A 19,861-nucleotide genomic window follows, 5' to 3' on the forward strand; every position below is an offset into this window, starting at 1 on the left:
TAAATGTGTGTGTTTGTCGCATTCAATTATGTTTCTGCAGCTGACACATTTGAGAGAAATTAGGAATATGCAAACAACAACAACATGTTGTCTCCCAACGGTCCATATTTTTGTCGATGTTTTACCACAATTTTGTAAACATTTTGATTCCCTGCTAAACCATTATGGCTGTGATATACGCAGCTAATTTGTTCGATGTCACAGCAATCCTTTGGTAGCCTAAGCCTAAATCAATGAATGTCAGATAAATGCAAATTCTGTGTCAACGACAACAACAACAACGCTCGAGCACATACATACACCCATACAAACGTGTATTAATTAAACCCATTTTATTTATTTATGTATGTGTATGTTTGGTTTTTTTTTTTGCTCTCTTTTTTTAGAAGCGGCATTCAAAATTAATGATGACGGTCATTGGAGCTGTTTGATGCACAAAGCGCGGATGTCAAAGGTACAAAAAACAGAGTAGAGCTAGCCATATTACCGGTCAGCCAGCTAGCCAGCCAGCAAGCACAGAGGGGAAAAAGAGATTTCAATTAACTGCAAATAAATGCCACAGCAAATTTAATTATAGAAAATCGGTAGAGTTGAGAAACCTGCCCCAAACGGCCATAGTTGGCAGTCGCGTTGCGAAGCTGCCTCTAAGCCAAACATAACTGAGAGAGCAAGAGCAGCAACAGCAATAAAATATCATAATTATTTTCCACAATAAATGGCAAATAGAAACATTGGCCAGAACAACGGCAGCGGCTGGATTATCAGTGACAGCCACCAACTCGCAACTAAACAAAATTGAATAGAAAAAATCACCAACAGCAACTAGCAACGGCCGCAGCGACATCAGCTGCAACCGCGATAGCGTACTGCGACATTAATTTCAATTAAAGCAAATTAAAAAGCATTCATCTGCGCACAGCAAAAGCGAATGCGTCAGGATCGCTAAAATTCAATTATGCAAATATTTAATCACATGTGACAGAAAAAGTTTTGCGATTTATCATCCGAATTTAGAGCGAGTGAGAGAGAGCGATAGAGAAAAAAAAATTACTCACAAACAAACAAAGGAACGAAAATTAGGTTTGTTTTTCCAATGCAACCGAAGGATTTAAAGCTGAATATTTAAGCAACGCCAACACCCCGCAAGCCAACGCGGCTTGTGTTTTTGGCAAAAACCTGGAGCAGAGACGAACTTCCATGTCAAGGTGAGTACAGTAGAGTAGAGTAGAGCAGGGCAGCGAAGTGTCGAGTCGAGTAGAAGGTAGCAAATCACAGCTGACGAGCAATGAAACGACCCAATGTGTGTCAACAATGAAATGTAGGAGACAACTCGTCACAACCTGAAAGGTTAAGAGTGTTGATTAAATTAAAACTTCAACCAGGTGAGAAAACCAAAGCAAAAAAAAAGACAAAAAACTCATTCTTGGTATGGCACATACCGGCAGAGAAAACCACAAACAAAAAACGAACGAAGAGCACAAAAGTTTCAGTTATACGGCAACGATACAAATTAAAATTTTGCAAAAGTTATACCGTGTATAGCCTTCTGTCATTTTCGCTTTCTCTCTTCTCACACACTCACAGAAATGTCTCTGGCACATTTTATTCTATCACATACTAGATTAGTACACTATTTTTATACTGTACCATAAAGAGGTCCAATAAATGCACTTTTTATGGGCCCAAAACCTTAAATCGAGAGATCGGTCTAAATGGCAGCTATATTCAACTCTAGGCCAATCTGGGCAATAAATTGCAGAAGTACGTCGAGGGGCTTAACTTAACTCACTGTCCCAAATTTCGGCGACATCGGACAATAAATGCGCCTTTTATGGGGCCAAAACTTTAAGTCGAGATATCGGTCTACTTGGTAGCTATATCCAAATCTGGACCGATCTGAGCTAAATTGAAGAAAGATGTCGAAGGGCTTAACACAACTGACTGTCACAAATTTCAGCAAATCCGGATAATAAATGCGCCTTTTGTGGACCTAAGACCCTAAATCGGAGGATCGGTCTATATGGCAGCTTTAACCAAGTCTGGGCTGATCTGGGCCAAATTAACGAAGGATGTCGGAGAGGCTAACACAACTCACTGTCCTAAATTTCATCAAAATCGGATAATAAATGTGACTTTTATGGGCCTAATACCTTAAATCGGCGGATCGGTCTATATGGGGGCTATATCAACTATATCATCGAACTTAACCTGCTTATGGACAAAAAAAAGAAACTGTGCAAAATTTCAGCTCAATATCTCTATTTTTAAAGACTGTAGCGTGATTTCAACTCAATATCTTCCCTTTTGAAGCGCAATTACAACATCCGCCCGAACAGACACACCACGCCTTCCTATGAAGTCGGGTATAAAAAACAGTAGTCTATGGATTGACTAAGTTAACCCCATATAAACGTCTTCCGATTATACTTAAGTCTTACAATATTGATTGGAAACAAAATTACTAAATTAACCACATTTTCATACACTTCCTGTTACCTTTTTTATGTAATTTTTTCCTTTTTTCCAAGTGTAGCTTTGCAAACACATGAAGACTCTTTGAGTTAGCTATAGCCTAGCTATCAGGCATTCTCGCATACGAAAACGCCTTCCTAGTCAGGCCTTATAAATTCTTGAAAACCTCCCCCATACATTTTTAAAACTTTAGGCCACAATGGCAAAGCAAAATGAACTGCGTTCTCCTCGAAACTCCTTCGACTTCGACGACAACCCTGCAGTCATTATGAAACAAAACGAACAATGCATGCCGCCGTTGTCGCCTCACACCAGCCCATAACAGCACACCCCCACCCACTTGCTCACCCAAAATTCACACTCACACACGGCCAAACACATACTTTTTGAAGTTTTTCAATCAACGCAAAAAACTTTTTTTTTATGACTCCAGGCGACGGTACAAAATTTTCAGATTTAGTTCAGCAATCATTGTTGTTGTTGTAGGTATTGTTGCTGCTGCTGGCTGGTGATGGTGGTGTTGTTTCTGTGCCACTGTTGTGACACCATTTCCATCACCACCCTGCTGAATGTTCCTTTTATACCATAGCCCCCTGTAGTAGAGCAGGCTGAGGGAGGCATTTACAAAGTTTGTTGTTGCTTCTTTGGCAATGCAGTTGCAGCAAAGCAGAAGGCAAATCTAAAGAGCTTTGATAAGCGTAATGGCTGCCGAAGCTTCAAGCTAGGCATTGATTTCCCTGACTTTTGACCGGTACAAAGACAAGAAGAATAAAGAAGGGAAATAGGTGATTAAAAGAAATACATAGACCCATATGCAATATGCAATGTAACCTTTAATGGAGCTTTAGCATGATTAAATGGTTCAAAGATATTGATTATCTAGTTGTTGGTGTGCTCCTCATTAATATCAAAATGTTAATTGAAGCATTTATATTGAATATTTATTCTCGGGTCTAAGACAAATTATTATTGAGCTTACACTCATAGAAAAAAGTTTGCTGAAAATAGCAATCACTGTCTGCTGAATATTAGTAGTTAATTTTTTTGCTATAGCAGCAGTAGTTTTGTAACAGCCTCGTCTTCTCACGATCCCGATCGCTCCATAGAATTTTCTTCGTCCTAACGACCGCTTCACGATGCTGCATGCACGTTCATCGTCCACGCCATTAACTCGGATGATTATCCAATAGCCTTCTCAGGCCTTAACGGCCAAATCGCCTTCTCTTTAATTTCGCCTTACTCCAAGCACCTAAACAATGCGGATCGTGCCATCCCCAGGGAAGGCGTTAATCTCCTTCTTATACTCTTCGGCCACCGTGGCGCAGAGGGTAGAAAGCATGTTCACCAATGACGCTAAACGCCTAGGTTCAAATCCCGGGGTGGCCATAAAAAACAAGTAAAAGCGTGCTAAGTTCGGCCGGACTGACAAACAAAGGATAATGAATAAAAATTGCTACGCTATTGGAGTTATATCAACCCGAATCGGTCCATGCTTGAGTTGTACAATATATTGGATGACTTCTACTATAGTCATTGTGCACAATTTCAGCCAAAACGGATAGTAGAAGGCTCGAGAGGTCAAGATCAAAGATCGGTTTATATGACAGCTATATCAGGTTATAAAACGATTTACAAATGCTGTCGACATTTGTAAGGTATACTCCCATGCTAGTAAAATGTCTATGCAAATCGGAGTCGCTAAGCGTCACGGCGCACAGTGGGAGAAAATCCATAAAATTAGTAAAAATATGCCGTGTGAGAATGAGTAGAGATATCACTTTAAAATTTGAAATGGCATGAGCTGAGGTCTTAGCGAGATGGTGTGCTAAATGCCAAGGCCCTAGGTTCTCCGAGTCTGATTTTCAAAAACTCTTTTTTTGCTGGATAGTGCCATCCGTATAAAAAAATCTGCTCAAGGTGTACAATATCTGCACTGGTTTCGCGGATACACGAGCTTTAATTTTTATTGTTGAAATTTTGGCAGAGATTGGCTTCGTATTTTGCTATTTACGAATGCATTTGTGGTTCATTTTTATACCCTCCACCATAGGACGTCATTCTGTTTGTAACTACTCGAAATATTCGTCTGAGACCCCATAAAGTATATATATATATTCTTGATCGTCGTGACATTTTATGTAGATCTAGCCATGTCCGTCCGTCTGTCTGTCCGTCCGTCCGTCGGTCTGTCGAAAGCACGCTAACTTCGGAAGGAGTAAAGCTAGACACTTGAAATTTTGCACAAATACTTCTTATTAGTGTAGGTCGGTTGGTATTGTAAATGGGCCATATCGGTCCATGTTTTGATATAGCTGCCATATAAACCGATCTTGGGTCTTGACTTCTTGAGCCTCTAGAGTGCGCAATTCTTATCCGATTGGAATGACATTTTCCACGACGTGTTTTGTTATGATATCCAACAACTGTACCAAGTATGGTTCGAATCGGTCCATAAACTGATATAGCTGCCATATAAACCGATCTTGGGTCTTGACTTCTTGAGCCTCTAGAGTGCGCAATTCTTATCCGATTGGAATGAAATTTTGTGCGACGGATTCTCTCATGACCATCAACATAGTGTATATTATGGTCTGAATCGGTCTATATCCCGATACAGCTCCCATATAAATCGATCTCTCTATTTTGCTTCTTGAGCCCCCAAAGGGCGCAATTCTTATTCGAATTGGCTGACATTTCACACAGGTCTCCAACATATAATTTAATTGTGGTCCAAACCGGACCATATCTTGATATCGCTCTAATTGCAGAGCAAATCTTTTCTTATATCCTGTTTTGCTTAAGAAGAGATGCCGGGAAAAGAACTCGACAAATGCGATCCATGGTGGAGGGTATATAAGATTCAGCCCGGCCGAACTTAGCACGCTTTTACTTGTTATGCATGATTTTAATTTGCAATAAAATTTACAACATCTTCGCCACAAAAAGTGTCCACATCTGATATTCAGTTAAAAGTCACACGGCAGTTTGGAAGTCAAAAAATGTGAAAAAGTGTATTTTTAGCATTTTTTGTCATAAACCCATAAAAAACAAGTAAGAGCGTGCTAAGTTCGGCCAGGCCGAATCTTATATACCCTCCACCATGGATCGCAATTGTCGAGTTCTATGCGCGGTATCTCTTTTTAGGCAAACAAAGAATATTGAATAAGAACTGTTATGCTATTGGAACTATATCAAGTTATAGTCCGATTCGGACCATAAATGAATGCTGAACGGCGTTCGGACACGTCATAAAAGAGGAGGCCCCACATCATTGAGCTAAAATTGGAATAGTTTCTTAGTGCAATGTTCATGGGAAAATTTACTTTAAGACTGTTCGTGACCTTATCGTTCTGGATATAACAGCCCAGATGGCCAGTTTACTGCCCGTAAAGTGTTCACACTCAACGTCCTGGCGCTAACACTATACCACTTCACGCATTCCTTGATTGCATTGTATTTTAGTCACGCAGTCGGAAACCGATCTCAGTCCCCAGTCCTATAGATGTGATCCATCCGTGTAGTATGAAGTTCCAGATGGCAATACCAGAGATCAGTCATTTGAAGGCTGTGGCGCTGGCGATAGTACGTCGCACTCGTCTTCAATTGTGGTCTAAGTTATTCGATGGTAACCCTCTTCCTTTCCATCCAGATTTTCTATCGTCTCCCCAAATATACCGCTATGATATGACCTGATCCTATCCTCTATTCATTATCTCAATGTGCCGCAGTGGCAGTGCCTTACAATTAATCTGTATGTCTATGTAGCGGATATCTAGAATAGTGTTTTGTGCTCATTATCCGCGAACATCGCAATAAGAAACAGGTGCCAAATTCTCAAATATCAATGAGTTCTGTTCGATTCAAATTTAAGCTCAATAACAAGCTGAGTACAGCTTACGCTGGGCGACACCTTCTTTGAGGTGAAGTTTTTCATGGCTTTGTAGCTCACAAATGTCGCCAGCATTAGGAGGATATAACCACGGCTTAACAATGTTTCTGATATTTTCGGCAGGCGTTCAGCGTCATAGGCTGACATGCTAACCTATTAGCCACGGAGGCCTCCTCATACCCATTACCCTCTTATTTTCTTCCTTGAGTTGTTGTCTTTTTTTTCTAAAGCCATTCGATACTACCCGAAAACTTCAGTTGTAACCATTTCTCCAACTCGAAATTCTAATATCAAGTTAATGCGCTACCAAATAAAGTATAATGAAAAAAAAGGAACCAGACACTTGGTTCATAGCAAGCGTTATTATGTAATTGACTCAATTACACTCAACATTGAATGCCAAAGAACCAAACAACCAAATTAACCAATTAAATAGTTGAGAATTTTTAGACATTTTCCTGTGCGTGTCAGAATTCGTCCTTGCGTCTTCGATTACGTTTGGTATGAGCTACTCAGAAATGAGAGAGGAAATTTTCCCTTGAAAAAAAAACGAGAAACTAAAGGAAAATCCTTTTGTTGGGGAATTTCAATTCGTTTCAAATAAAGATTTAACAAAAATTTAAATCCATTGCTGTCGCAATAAAATTGAAATTGAAATGGGCCGCTGGATGCCGGACATGGCAAACAAAAAAAAAAAAAAAAAAAAAAAAAAACACAAAATCCAAATAAAAGCGTCTAAAAACAGAACAATGGGGAACAACAAAAACAAGAACACAACGAAAAATTTGTCAATGCAAGGCACGAATTCAAATGGCCGTGGGGAAATTTCTGCTGCTGCCGCTTTTATTGTTGATGTCGATGATGGCAGCGCACCATTGCAAATAAAAAGGAAACCAAGGACATTTTTGCTGTTGCTGGAGCTATTGCTACAGCTTGTTTGTCGCTACGGCTTCATCCGCAGCAGATGATTACAACAAACATACAATAGCCCAGAACGGAGGCAAATTCCCCCATGTGGACGTTACAAAATAATTACGCCTTTATATGCTCGTCCATTGGTATTTTTCAAATGTTTTTCCTTTTTGTCCTTTAATATCAGCGTAAAATGAAAAAAAAAAAATATGTATGTGAATGTGGGTATGTTGGCACCTCACACATAGCCTTGTATATATGCAATGTATACATATTTCTGTAAATGTGTGTGTGTGTGTGTTTGGAAAACTCCAACAAATTGCACACAAAATTTACTCAAAATAACCATAGAAAATAATAATAAAAGAGAAATACAATCAAACACAAGAACGGGCAGAAAGTGCCGCCACTAAAAAACTACATCGTCGACGAGCCCATTCTTCCCCCCAAAAAATGTACTCTAATCTGGCGCGTTAAGTCTACACGCTCAAACCAACCACCCCACATTACAAGTCAGACTTGTGATTTTTCCCTTCATGCATGCCATTGTAAGAATACAAATGCGACTGTGAAGTAGATGTCGCGCACAAATGTGTATGACTGCTATGTGTGTGTGTATGTGTGTGTGTGTGTGAGTGAGTGCTCGCACACACATATGACCAATTCATGTTCAGCCACATTCGTTCCACATACACCATCAGCCAGGCATAGACAAATAACCGCACCGAGAGGAGCTGTGTGCAAAGGCAGAAAAAAAAACCCGACGAGAAGTGGGGCAACATTTTTACGATGTGAACATGACCGGCATTTCTAATCAACGTTAGAAAGCAAACTAAAAATGTTCTCAGATCACATCATTGCACATGGAGCAAAACTGCAAACGAAAGAGGACAAACATCCAGCCTGCTACTGCTGCTGTGGATATTCTCCACCAAAAAAAAAAGAAGGGGGAAACGCCGTGGTAGATCTCTAAACGGAAAATTGTCCCCGAAAAATATTTGTTATTTAGCTGTGAAACCAAATGAAAAAATGAAGATTTGGTCGCAATGGTGGCGGTTTTGATGATGACAGAGGCAATTGCAATTTTAATCTGATCACAGAGAGAGAGTCACCAAAAGCCACCAAAGGACGACAAATGTAGATGTGTATGTGAGATTAGCTTTTTTTAATTTTTTAGTCCCTGAAATGTCTTTGGACAATTAACAGGCTGGAACAATGTGTTCTTTATGCAGCAGCAATTGAATTGGAAGTCATGCCAGAACTCATAACTGCAGCTAAATCTGATGAGAATTGAGCTATTTTACGTACTGAAGAGGAAACATCGAATGTCCAATTTACACAAGGTATCTGACACGAAGTGTTACCTAATTCATACTGGGCTATCTGTCAAATAAGAAAAGACACCTACATGATATATGTTTAATTAACAAATTTTTAGTTTGTTTTTTACCCTACCCTCCCTCGACTCGTTTTTGGGAGCAAGGTTTGCTTAGGTTTGAGTGCCAATTTGGAATCAGACTTATTGAGACGTTTTTGTCTATTGTGATACCACAAGGACAGGGGTAGGAAGGTGTCTTCTAGTTCCTACGGTTGAACCATCCAGATCGCTTTAAAAAGCCAAAAACTTGTGAATGTTCACATCCGCTATATTAGACAAGTTCTCAAAGAAATGAGAATCTTAAGCCTGCCAGTGCGGGACACACATGTTATGTCGAACAAAAGTGAATGGATGCTAAAATTTTGATTACTTCCACACTCTTTCTTTCATTTGAATCACAAAAAGCAATTAAGTCGACCGTGCCGAACTTTGGATACCCACCACCTCAGCTATAGATGTAAACCCCTTTTCGTCGCAATCCGGTAAAAATAGGATAACTTACGCACCCAAATTCGGCACGGACATTGAGTCGTCTACTTAATTTAAGTCACTGTTCAATTTTGTATTACAAATTTCAACAAAATCGGATAATAAATAAAGCTTTTATGAGCTTCAGACCCTTAATAGGCAGATCGGCAGCTATATCTAAATATAGTCCGATCCGAACCATATTTGGGACGGATGGTGGGAGATCTAAGACTACCCACTGTTTCAAATTTCAGCGAAATCGGGTGATAAATAAAGCTTTTATTGGTTTCAGACCCCTTATCGGCCGATCGGTCTATATGGCAGCTATATCTAAATATAGTCCGATCTATACCATATTTGGGTCGGATATTAAGAGGCTTAAAACTGCGCACTATTCTAAATTACAGAGAACGCGGATAAAAAATGAAGATTTTATGGCCCTTAGACGCTTTATCGGGAGATCGGTCTATATGAACCATGTCTGGGTCAGATGTCGAGAGGCTTTAAATAACCTACTGTTTTATATTTCAGCGAAATCGAGTAATAAATAAAGCTTTGATGGGCTTCAGACCTTTTATACCTAAATATAGACCGATCTAATCCATATTTAGGTCAGATGTTGGGAGGCTTAAAATAGCTCACTGTTTTAAATTTCAGCGAAATCGCGTAATAAATAAAGCTTTTATGGCCTTCAGACCATTTATCGGGAGATCGGTCTATATGACGGCTATATCTAAATATAGTCCCATTTAAACCATATATATATATATATATATATATATATATATATATATATATATCAGATGTCGGGAGGCTTACAATAACTCACAGTTGCAAATTTCAGCGAAATCGGGTAATAAATAAGGCTTTTTTGGACTTCAGACCCTTTATCGGGAGATCGGTCTATATGGAAGCTATATTTAAATATAGTCCGATCTGAACCATATTTGGGTCAGCTATCGAGAAGCCTGAAACTACTCACTGTTTCAAATTTCAGCAAAATCGGATGAAAATTAAAGTTTTTATGGGCATTAGACCCTTTATCGGAAAATCGGTCTATATTGCAGCTATATCCAAATATGGTCCGATTTGGCCCGTTCAAGAACTAAGCCAGCGTGCAATACGTATCTGTGCCAAGTTTCAGCTCAATATCTCAATTTTTGGAGGCTCTAGAGTGATTACCACAGTCGGACGGACAGACACACGGAGATCGTTAAATCGTCTAAATTAATAATTAATATTTCGATGTGTTGCGAACGGACCTATCCTACGGTGGTGGCTACAAAAATGGACTCCTTAAAATTGATAACACTTCGTGTAAGCTAATCTGTAATGAGAAAAAAATTCTATGTGCATCTATAGGTAATCAAAAGGCAGTAGAAAAGTTGTTGTTGTATCAGTGTGTTGTACACTGAGGCGGCAGCCCTTGGCAATGAAGGAGGCCATCGGGTCAATCCGGTACGTACAACCGGCTGCCATGGGATTGTGGTAGAGAAGTACTATCGTGTGGCTCATATGTTAAATAGAGAAATGTACATGAGATAGCGAGGTGAATGGTGTTACTTTCAAGCTCACGACTTGAGCTAAGATGACTACTAAGTCTAGGTAATTTCTCCTTTTTATGGATTAAATTTTCTCTCCTCTTTGATTCTAGCTTTTGATATAAGTATCAGCATTGATAACAGGGTTCTTACAGAAAGCCGTAGTATTTGCTTCAGCGATACTATGACATTCTTATTCGCCACTTGGTGACATAATCGCCACTTGGTGGCGGTTATGGTAGATTACAAGACGTCTACCTTTTTACCTCATCAATCACAATCTGGTGCCATATTTTTTCCACAGCAAAATGTACAGGTTTTATTGCTCTGTCGGATATCTATTGAGATGGTATTGGGCGATTTCTATTCTCATATGTATTTTCAAATGTGGCAACTCTGAAAGTTGTACACATTGTGTGATAGGTACGAAATATTTAATAGGAAAAACAGATTTTGGAATAGATATGCAGTACTTTCGATACAACCAAGCTCTTATTGCGTCTAACATATGTGTCGACACATGTCCATTCGTACGTGAGGAAAGTCATGAGGATACAGAAAGTGTGAGCACAAGTTGTATAATAGCAGCTTTAATATGGGCGAAGATCCAGTTGGCGCCTTAGCTCGTCTTTACAGTAAACGCAATGAGCTAAGAAATAAACCTAAACCTTCCTTATGTCAACACAATGCGCTGCATGTACAGCAGGTAGGTATGTCCTGCATGTTGGTAAAAACCTCAATATTTAAGTACAAGTACTGCGAAACTTAACGTTGCTGGGCCATACACTGATATAAAATTTTTATAGAATTATACTTTGAAAAACTTTGCTTTGGGAAAATAATTATTGACAAAAATTTTCAGAAATAAACTGAAGAAAATGGATAAAAAATGGGGAAATAATATTTACCGAGTTTTTAAGGCAAATACAATTGCGACAAATTGCATTGCTCATTTGCTTTATCTTAAATTTAGATCGCTTAGCTTTATAAGCTTTGAAAGTATTTCTCTTTCTTTTTCTGTTGGAGAGGGTATTTTTTGATGCATCACACAAATTGCCAACTTTGTTGTCTTCATATGACATCTCAAATGTTGGAAGAACATATTTTTTGTCGTAAATGAATTTCGGTTGCTTCAACCAATTCCCCATAACTCTGCTGTTGTTATTGCCCTTGCAATACAGAACAGAAAAAAAGGGGGGAGTAAAGCAAAGCGGACCAAACAAAAGTTGATGCTGTTGCCTGATTTACGATGCAAAGTTCAAAAATTGCACGAATTTTATTAAGAACTTATCAAACAATAAAAAAGTTATAACCGAAACAGCACAAACCAATAAAAGAACAAAGCGCGGAAATTCCCTGCAATCAAACACAAATTGGCTTAAAGAGAAAATTAGAAATGAAGCGCAAATAAAAGCACAATCTTAGAGATTTGAGAGCGACCGAAAGGAGGAGGAGGAAAGTTGGAATGTATCCCGGCAGGCAAGCCAAACAAATGGAAGAAAATAATAATAAAACAATTTCGTCGAAAATTTATGATAAGCAATTTTCCAAAGTGACATCGAGAACAGAGTGAAACGAAATTAAAAATGACCCAATAAAGGGCACAACCACTCTACGCCGTTAACGACTGTGACGCCGCACCAAAAAAAAACAGAAAAAGCTATGAACGAAACGATGGCTGAAGGCAGGCGAGGCAAACAAATCTGTATTTAATGGGTTTCTTTAATTTGGCCCACATTCTCTTGCCGGTGCTATGTATTCCTTTTGGCCCAGTTAGCAAACAGCCTGGCATTCGGGTGAGCGGGCAAGCGGGGGTATTGGCAGGCTGGTAAACATTTCAAAGCATTTGTTGTCCTTACCTTTTTGTGTGTTGGCAACTATTAAGTACAACTAATTGTTGCAATCTTCATCTGTTTCTCTAAACAGTAACGGTTTCTTTGTTGCTTCGCGAAAGGCAAAACTGAATTGAAAGGATCGAAACGAAGACGAGGAAGAGGAAGAGCAAGAATTTTCATTTCGAGAACAAATGAAATGTAGCCAGCCATGCTATTTGCCTATTCTAGCCTCACACCCTTTAGCTCTCCCGCCCCTGTGACCTCATAACTGGCACAACTTTGTATTGTTCCCTTTTTGTTTCTTCTAGTTTTGTTAATAATTTTCTAGTGAACAATGAAGGCTGCTGCTGCTAATAAAGCAAGTGCTACACTTAAAGAAATTGCCAATATATTTTAAATTATACCCAGTTCTTTACAATACACATTTTGCCTGCAGTGTGAGCAGCTAAGATGTGTTTGTTATACCCACCACCATAGGATGGGTGCTATGCTAATCTAGTCATTCCGCTGGTAACGCCGCGAAATATTGATCTGCGGCGCCATAAAGTGATCGTCTTCATATTCTAATTCGGTCAAGCCATGTCCGTCCGTCTATCCGTCTGTCGAAATCCCAACAGTCCCAACGGTCAAAGGAATAAAGATACCCGCCTGAATTTTTGCACAGAAACTTCTTATAGATAGAAGTTGTTGGACATTGCAAATAGGTCATATCGACTCAGATTTGGATATATGTAGCTCCCATACAAACAGATTTTTACAAGATTTGAGATCTTTGGCTTCTGGAAGTCGCAATTTGATTTTTCCGATTTTGGTGAAATTTTGCAGGTAGTGTTCTGTTATGACTTCCGACATCCGTTGTTAGTACGGTCCAAATTGGTACGGCCTTATATATAGTTCCTACATAAACCGATCCCCCGATTAATCTTCGACGGCCCCAAAAAACTTCACATGTGCCCTTCAACTAAGTTCGTTTGGATAAATTTGTAGTACAATCCATGATGGTGTGCTGCCAAGGTCGGCCCGGCCGAACTTAGCACGCTCTTACTTGTTTTTTTTTTCCATGGCTGTGAGCTTGAAAGAAAAAACAATTTTCCATTAAATTCCACTTTTGCTACGAAAAAATTCCTCTTGAAAAATTGCAAAGTATTAGAATTTGTAAATAAAGCTGAAGCTGATGAAAATGGAGAAAGTACTTTGGTAACCATGGAGCAGACGATTTGCCCAAATAAAATATTTAAGATGAAATCCAAGAAAGAGACAACCAACAACCATGGCAAGGACATGGGTGTAGACAAGCACAAGGACTGGCATGGCCAAATGCCCGACTGGCACGAGGAGCACATAGTCGCTGGCAATGACGAAGAAATAAAATAAAAGATTTCTCAATTATTTGTGTATAAACACACTTTTGTAAATAAGACTGCGATACATAGCCAACTTTTACTCACCCCCCCCCCCCCCCCCCCCCCCCCCCCCCCCCCCCCTCAAATGCCTTGGCTTGTTTGTGAAGCTAAGAATATATCCTTAAGTCAGTCGTTTGGTAAATGCAAGCAGCAAATTCTTTTGTTCGAATGCTTGGTTTTCTCTCTCTCTCTCTCTCTCACTCTCTGCCAACTATGCTCCGTTCCAAGAGGACGCTGTTTCATAGACTGGTTTCCTTTTTGTTGCTTGGAAGCATGGGCATGCTTTGGAATGGCTGCCTTTTGTTTAAACATCTTGTGGTGTTGATTGCCAAATATATCTAACCAAACTTACCCAATTACCTCTTCCGCTCTACCCAACCCACCGAAATCCTTCCCATCCCTTGCCACCACAGCTCAAAGACAATCGTTTTCGCTGTGGCCCACATACAAATATGCCATAATCCTTTTTGCCTTAAATATTTCTTAAGGTGGTTGGACTCGCGATAAATCTAAATGTGAAATTACAATTTAATTCTTTAAATTGGGGAAGGGGCAATGAATGTACTGTTCAACACATTGAAAAATTGGCTTGATAGAAATCTCTATTTTGGGAAAGTCCTCGGCAAGCAGATAACCTGCCAAGGCAATCTCAAAATATTTTGCCCAAAGCTTTCCGTTTGTTTTGGGGCGATATCATCAAATGAAAGATGAGTTTGAAAGTTGCGATTAACACAAGAGGATTTTCAAATAACTTTAAATAATATTTAAAAATAATTGGCTGCTCTTTGATAAGCAGGCTTAGTCCATTTAAAAGTAATGAAGTAAAAACAAAAGGAATGAGTACATGTAAATTTGGCTGAATCTTATATAACCTCCATTGAGGCGGACGTATACCAAGTCGTCTGGATTGCATTAAATTGCATTTAAATTAAACTGCCCCTGCTAATTTCTGAAGAAGTCAAATCGCAATATCAATTTATTAGTATTGGCTATGCTAATGAGTCTGTCATCGACGCTTGTTACCAAACATCATAGGTGTGGGAAAGGCATTCGACTGAAATCGATTCACCAAGCAGACTGTTTGGCCAAAGAAGTGACTACCGACAAAGTATGCATCGCTTATCAGGCCAATTGATCGCAAGCTGGTATAATTTTGGTATTGTTTGACCAATAACTTTATTTAAAGACCAAAGAGACGGATATCAAATAAATGCACAACATGAACATTCCGACGATGTTCTAAGTACAAGTAGAGAAATACCTTACATTTAGATCTCAACTACGTCGTCCTCTTATGGACATGGTTCTTCAGCGGCAAGTATGTTCCCTAAGTCGCTATCACATATGGGAGTTATATTCAGTGTTTGGCCTTATGGAAGTAGAGTAGTTAGCTTAACCCTTTGACCCCATTATTGGTACATTTCTGACAATTTAGGAATTCAGCCCAGTTTTTGTATATTATTTATAATTTTTATACTCACTACCGAATATTCATTTTGTCATTCCGTTTGCAACACATTGAAATATCCATTTCTGACCCTAAATATTATACATACACACTTTAATCGTCTTAAAAATCGAAGACGATCTAGCCATATCTGTCTGTTGATATCACGCTTCAGTCTTTACAAATAGAGATATTGAGCTGAAACTATGCACAATTTCTTTTATTGTCCATTGCCCATTGGTAGGTAAAGTTCAAAAATGGGCTATATTGCACTATACCTTGATATAACCCCCATATGGCCTAATCTGCCAATTTAAGGTCTTAGGCCCATAAAAGCCACATTTATTATCCGATTTCACTGCGTTATGTTAGGCACCTGGACATCCCTGTTCAATACGGCATAGATCAGTTCAGATTTATAGATAGCTGCCATATAATGGAGGCCACTGTAGCGCAGAGGTTAGCATATCCGCCTATGACGCTGAACGCCTGGGTTCGAATCCTGGCAGAAACAATAGAAAACTTTTCAGCGTTGGTTGTCCCCTCCTAATGCTGGCAACATTTGTGAGGTACTTTGCCATGTTAAACTTCTCTCCAAAGAGGTGTCGCGATGCGGCACGCCATTCGGACTCGGCTATAAAAAGGAGGCCCCTTATCATTGACCTTAAACTTGAATCTGACTGCACTCATTGATATGTGAGAAGTTTGCCCCTGTTCCTTAGTGGAATGTTCATGGGCAAAATTTGTTTTTTGTCGTTTCGTTTGCCATATAATAGCCCATAAAAGCCACATTTATTATCCGATTTCGGTGACATTTTAAACAGTGACTTATGTTAAGCTTTTCGACATCCGTGTCCTATTTGGTTCAGATCGGTCTTTATTTGGATATACCTTCAAAAAAGACCAATATAAAACCAAAATTGAACAGTGCCAGTCACTCAGTGGCATTGCTGAATTTGGTCTAAATCTTACCATTTTTCGATATAGCTGCTACAAGTGCATAAAAAATGCATTTTTCACCGGATTATGATGAAATGTGGTTTACATATATACCCGAAGTGGTGGGCATTCAAAGTTCGGCCAGACCGAACTTAATGCCTTTTTGCTAGTTTAGAGCTGAAATTTCATGATATCCTCAAGTGTGCTGTTTTGAATAAAATTGTGAACTAATATCGTACTAGTTTTGACCCGATCGCGAATGGGAGACCTAAATAAAAATTTAGAGCTCTAACCGCAATCTTAGTACGTTTGTACCTTTGCATGTTGTATGCCATATAAAATATTCAGTGGTACAGCTGTAACAAGGATATGGATAGAGGATGTATGAAATAGGATGGTGTCTCAGGCGTATGGTTTGATATACAACAATCAGGGCTGAGTTGTCTTCATTTATAACTCCGCCTTTGTCTTTTGTCAATGAAATTAAAAAAAAGTAAAAAGGCGTTAAGTTCGGACGGGCCGAACTTTGGATACCCACCACCTCGGGTATATGTGTAAACCACCTTTCATGAAACTCCGCTGAAAAATGCATACCTTATGTCCCACAGCAGATATATTCAAATATGATCCGATTTGAACCAATTACTAATAGGTACAAGTCATTGTTCAATTGTGTATAACAAAAATATTGGTCTTCTTGGTAGCTATATTTAAAAATAAACCGATCTAATCCATATACAACATGGATGACGAAAAGCCATATAAAGCCATATAAATATAAGTTAATCTGTCAAATTTCAGGTTAATCGGATTAAAATGCGCTTTTTTTGGAGCCAAGATTATAAATCGAGATATCGGTCTATATGGCAGCTATATGCAAATCTTGATCGATCTAGACCAAATTGCAGAAATATGTGAAGGGGCTTAACTTAACTCTCTGTCCCAAATTTCGGCAACATTGGACAATAAATGCGCTTTTTATGGGCCCAAAACCTTATATCGAGTGATCGGTCTATATGGCAGCTCTATCCAAATCTGGACCAATCTAAGTGAAATTGAAGAAGGATGTTAAAGGACCTAACACAACTCACTGTCCCAAATTGCAGCGACATCGGACAATAAATGCTCTTTTTATGGCCCCAAAACCTAAAACCGAGAAATCGGTCTATATGACAGCTATAACCAAATCTGGACCGATCTCTGCAACAATGCAGAAGTATGTCAAGGGGTTTAATTTAACTCACTGTTCAAAATTTCGGCGACATCGGACAATAAATGCGTTTTTTATGGGCCCAAGACCCTAAATTGTAGGATCGGTCTATATGTCAGCTATATCCAAATCTGGACCGATCTGAGCCAAATTGACGAAGAATGTCGAAGGGTCTAACACAACTCACTGTCCCAAATTTCAGCAATATCGGATAATAAATGTGGCTTTTGTGGGCCTAAGACCCTAAATCGGAGGATCGGTCTATATGGCAGCTATATCCAAAACTGAACCGATCTGGGCCAAATTGACGAAGAATGTCGAAGGGTCTAATACAACTCACAATGTGGCTTTTATGGGCCTAAGACCCTAAATCGGCCGATCGGTCTATATGGAGGCTATATCAAGATATAGTCCGATATAGCTCATCTTAGAACTTAACCTGCTTATGGACAGAAAAAGAATCTGTGCTATTTTTAAAGACTGTAGCGTGATTTCAACAGACCGACGGACGGACATTGCTAGATCGTCTTAGAATTTTACGCTGATCAAGAATATACTTTATAGGGTCGAAAATGGATATTTCGATGTGTTGCAAACGGAATGACAAAATGAATATACCCCCATCCTTCGGTGGTGGGTATAAAAATCTTTGTACCAGAGTAGGTTCATTATCACCAATATGTTGCTACGCTTGTTTCCATTATAAGGAGTACTGAATTAAGCATAGCATCAGTTTTCAATCCATAAAGATGCCTTCTGAATGTTTCGCTTTCATAGAATAGACTTTGGCCCTTTCTTTAAGCCACTGATATTTCAAATGACAACAGAGAAGTGTTGGCGGGTAGCGCGTCCAACAATGCGATGGTGTCAAAGAAGAAGCAGAAAAAGAAGAAAAACAAAATGCCTCAGACTAAGAATAGTCATTGACAGATAAGACGATTTAAAATCAAAGCCAAAGTGTCAGCAACAAAACGAAAGAACGAATTAAGCCAAAAAGGAGGAGACGATGAAGAAAGGGTCGTTAAGTTCAATACCATTTGCTGCTGCTATTATGTGTGGAAATGCTTGGGCACAATGCTCGATTGTTCGATTCCATTGTATTTTAATAAACATTGATTTCGATAAAACCAAAACGGAGCGGAGAACAACGACAAAGAAGAAGAAGAGCACACACATACCTAAGACGAAGAAAAGCAGCAACACCAAATGAAAAAAAAGACAAGTAAAAGCTATTTGTGAAAATACAGGAAAATCTAAAAGAAGAAATAATCGCACTCCCCACAGTCACTGACACTGTTATTGCGACGGCTTAAAATATAAGAAGTTTATTATCATATTTTTTATTTTCCACTGCCTTTCCGTTTGCCCCTTACCCAGGCGGATAGTTGTTGAAATCAGTCAGTCAGCCAACCGGCTAGCTAGCCAACAGTGGCCGTGCCAGCCAGCCAGCCAAGGCTGCAGACCAGATTGTGGGGTTGAAATTCAATAATTGATGGACGTTTCTGGGGTGTTGTATTGTACGGCAGTGTGGCGGGGGAGGTGTGGGGATTATGTTGATAATGTAATAAAGTATTGAAAATATCATAAAAAGGCGTTTCAGTCTACACAGTCCACAGCAATCGATACACAGGCACACACACACAGCTTCCGGAGCAAAGCAGCTTGAACGGTGAGCGGAGCGAAGGAAAATTGGATTATTTCTGTTCGCACTTGGACGTTATTAACTTCGGCCAAAGATTTCGGTAAGCCAATATAAGTCAATGAAGATTTAGCCAAGGAAAGAAAGAAAATCGCCTTATGAAATTGAATCAAGTCTAAGTCTAAGACTATTGGCAGGCATCACATTAATGTTGTAACGAAACGAAAGTTGTTGACACTTTTGTCAAAAGGGATTTCGATTGTGCCATAAAAGCTTAAAAGATACATTCGTCAATACTTGTCATAAATTACTTTGAAAGTCATAACGAAGTTCCAACATTGGTGTTGGTTACCAAAAAGGACTGTCTTTTATGGGAGACGACATGAGGATGATATCACAAAAATGTGTCATGTGCACAGCAATCAAATTCTGTGAATTATTTAAAATCTAAGTTTTTCTGCCAACTGGGCGATATAAAAACCACGTTTGCCAAATATTTTCCCACGAACCGATGCAATTCATTGTTGTGATGGAGCTCAATGTCATACCAACAACCGAAAGTCATCATCATTCGGTGTTTTGGTTGAATAACTAATGGAACGCTGACGACTGCTGATGTCCTTGCGGCGGTGACGTTAATATTAAAAGCCATTCCCACATAGTTTCGCCGGCAATGTACACACAAACATATGCGCGGCTCTTTGTATGTGTGTGCTACTTACTCTTTG

At 39.3% G+C, this 19,861-nt stretch overlaps 1 protein-coding gene across 2 annotated transcripts in view; it reads left to right on the top strand.

Moving 5' to 3' along the window:
- LOC106081260 (protein O-mannosyl-transferase TMTC2) overlaps positions 1–19,861 on the top strand; it is a 209,406-nt gene that overhangs the window by 42,833 nt on the left and 146,712 nt on the right. For both annotated transcript variants that reach the window (XR_009397521.1, XM_059364451.1), the window contains exon 2: positions 387–1,205. The gene's annotated coding sequence lies outside the window, so the exon portion shown is untranslated. The remainder of the gene's footprint in view (positions 1–386; positions 1,206–19,861) is intronic.

The sequence above is a fragment of the Stomoxys calcitrans genome, chromosome 3 (genome assembly GCF_963082655.1).
Source record: "Stomoxys calcitrans chromosome 3, idStoCalc2.1, whole genome shotgun sequence".
NCBI classification, from domain to species: domain Eukaryota; kingdom Metazoa; phylum Arthropoda; class Insecta; order Diptera; family Muscidae; genus Stomoxys; species Stomoxys calcitrans.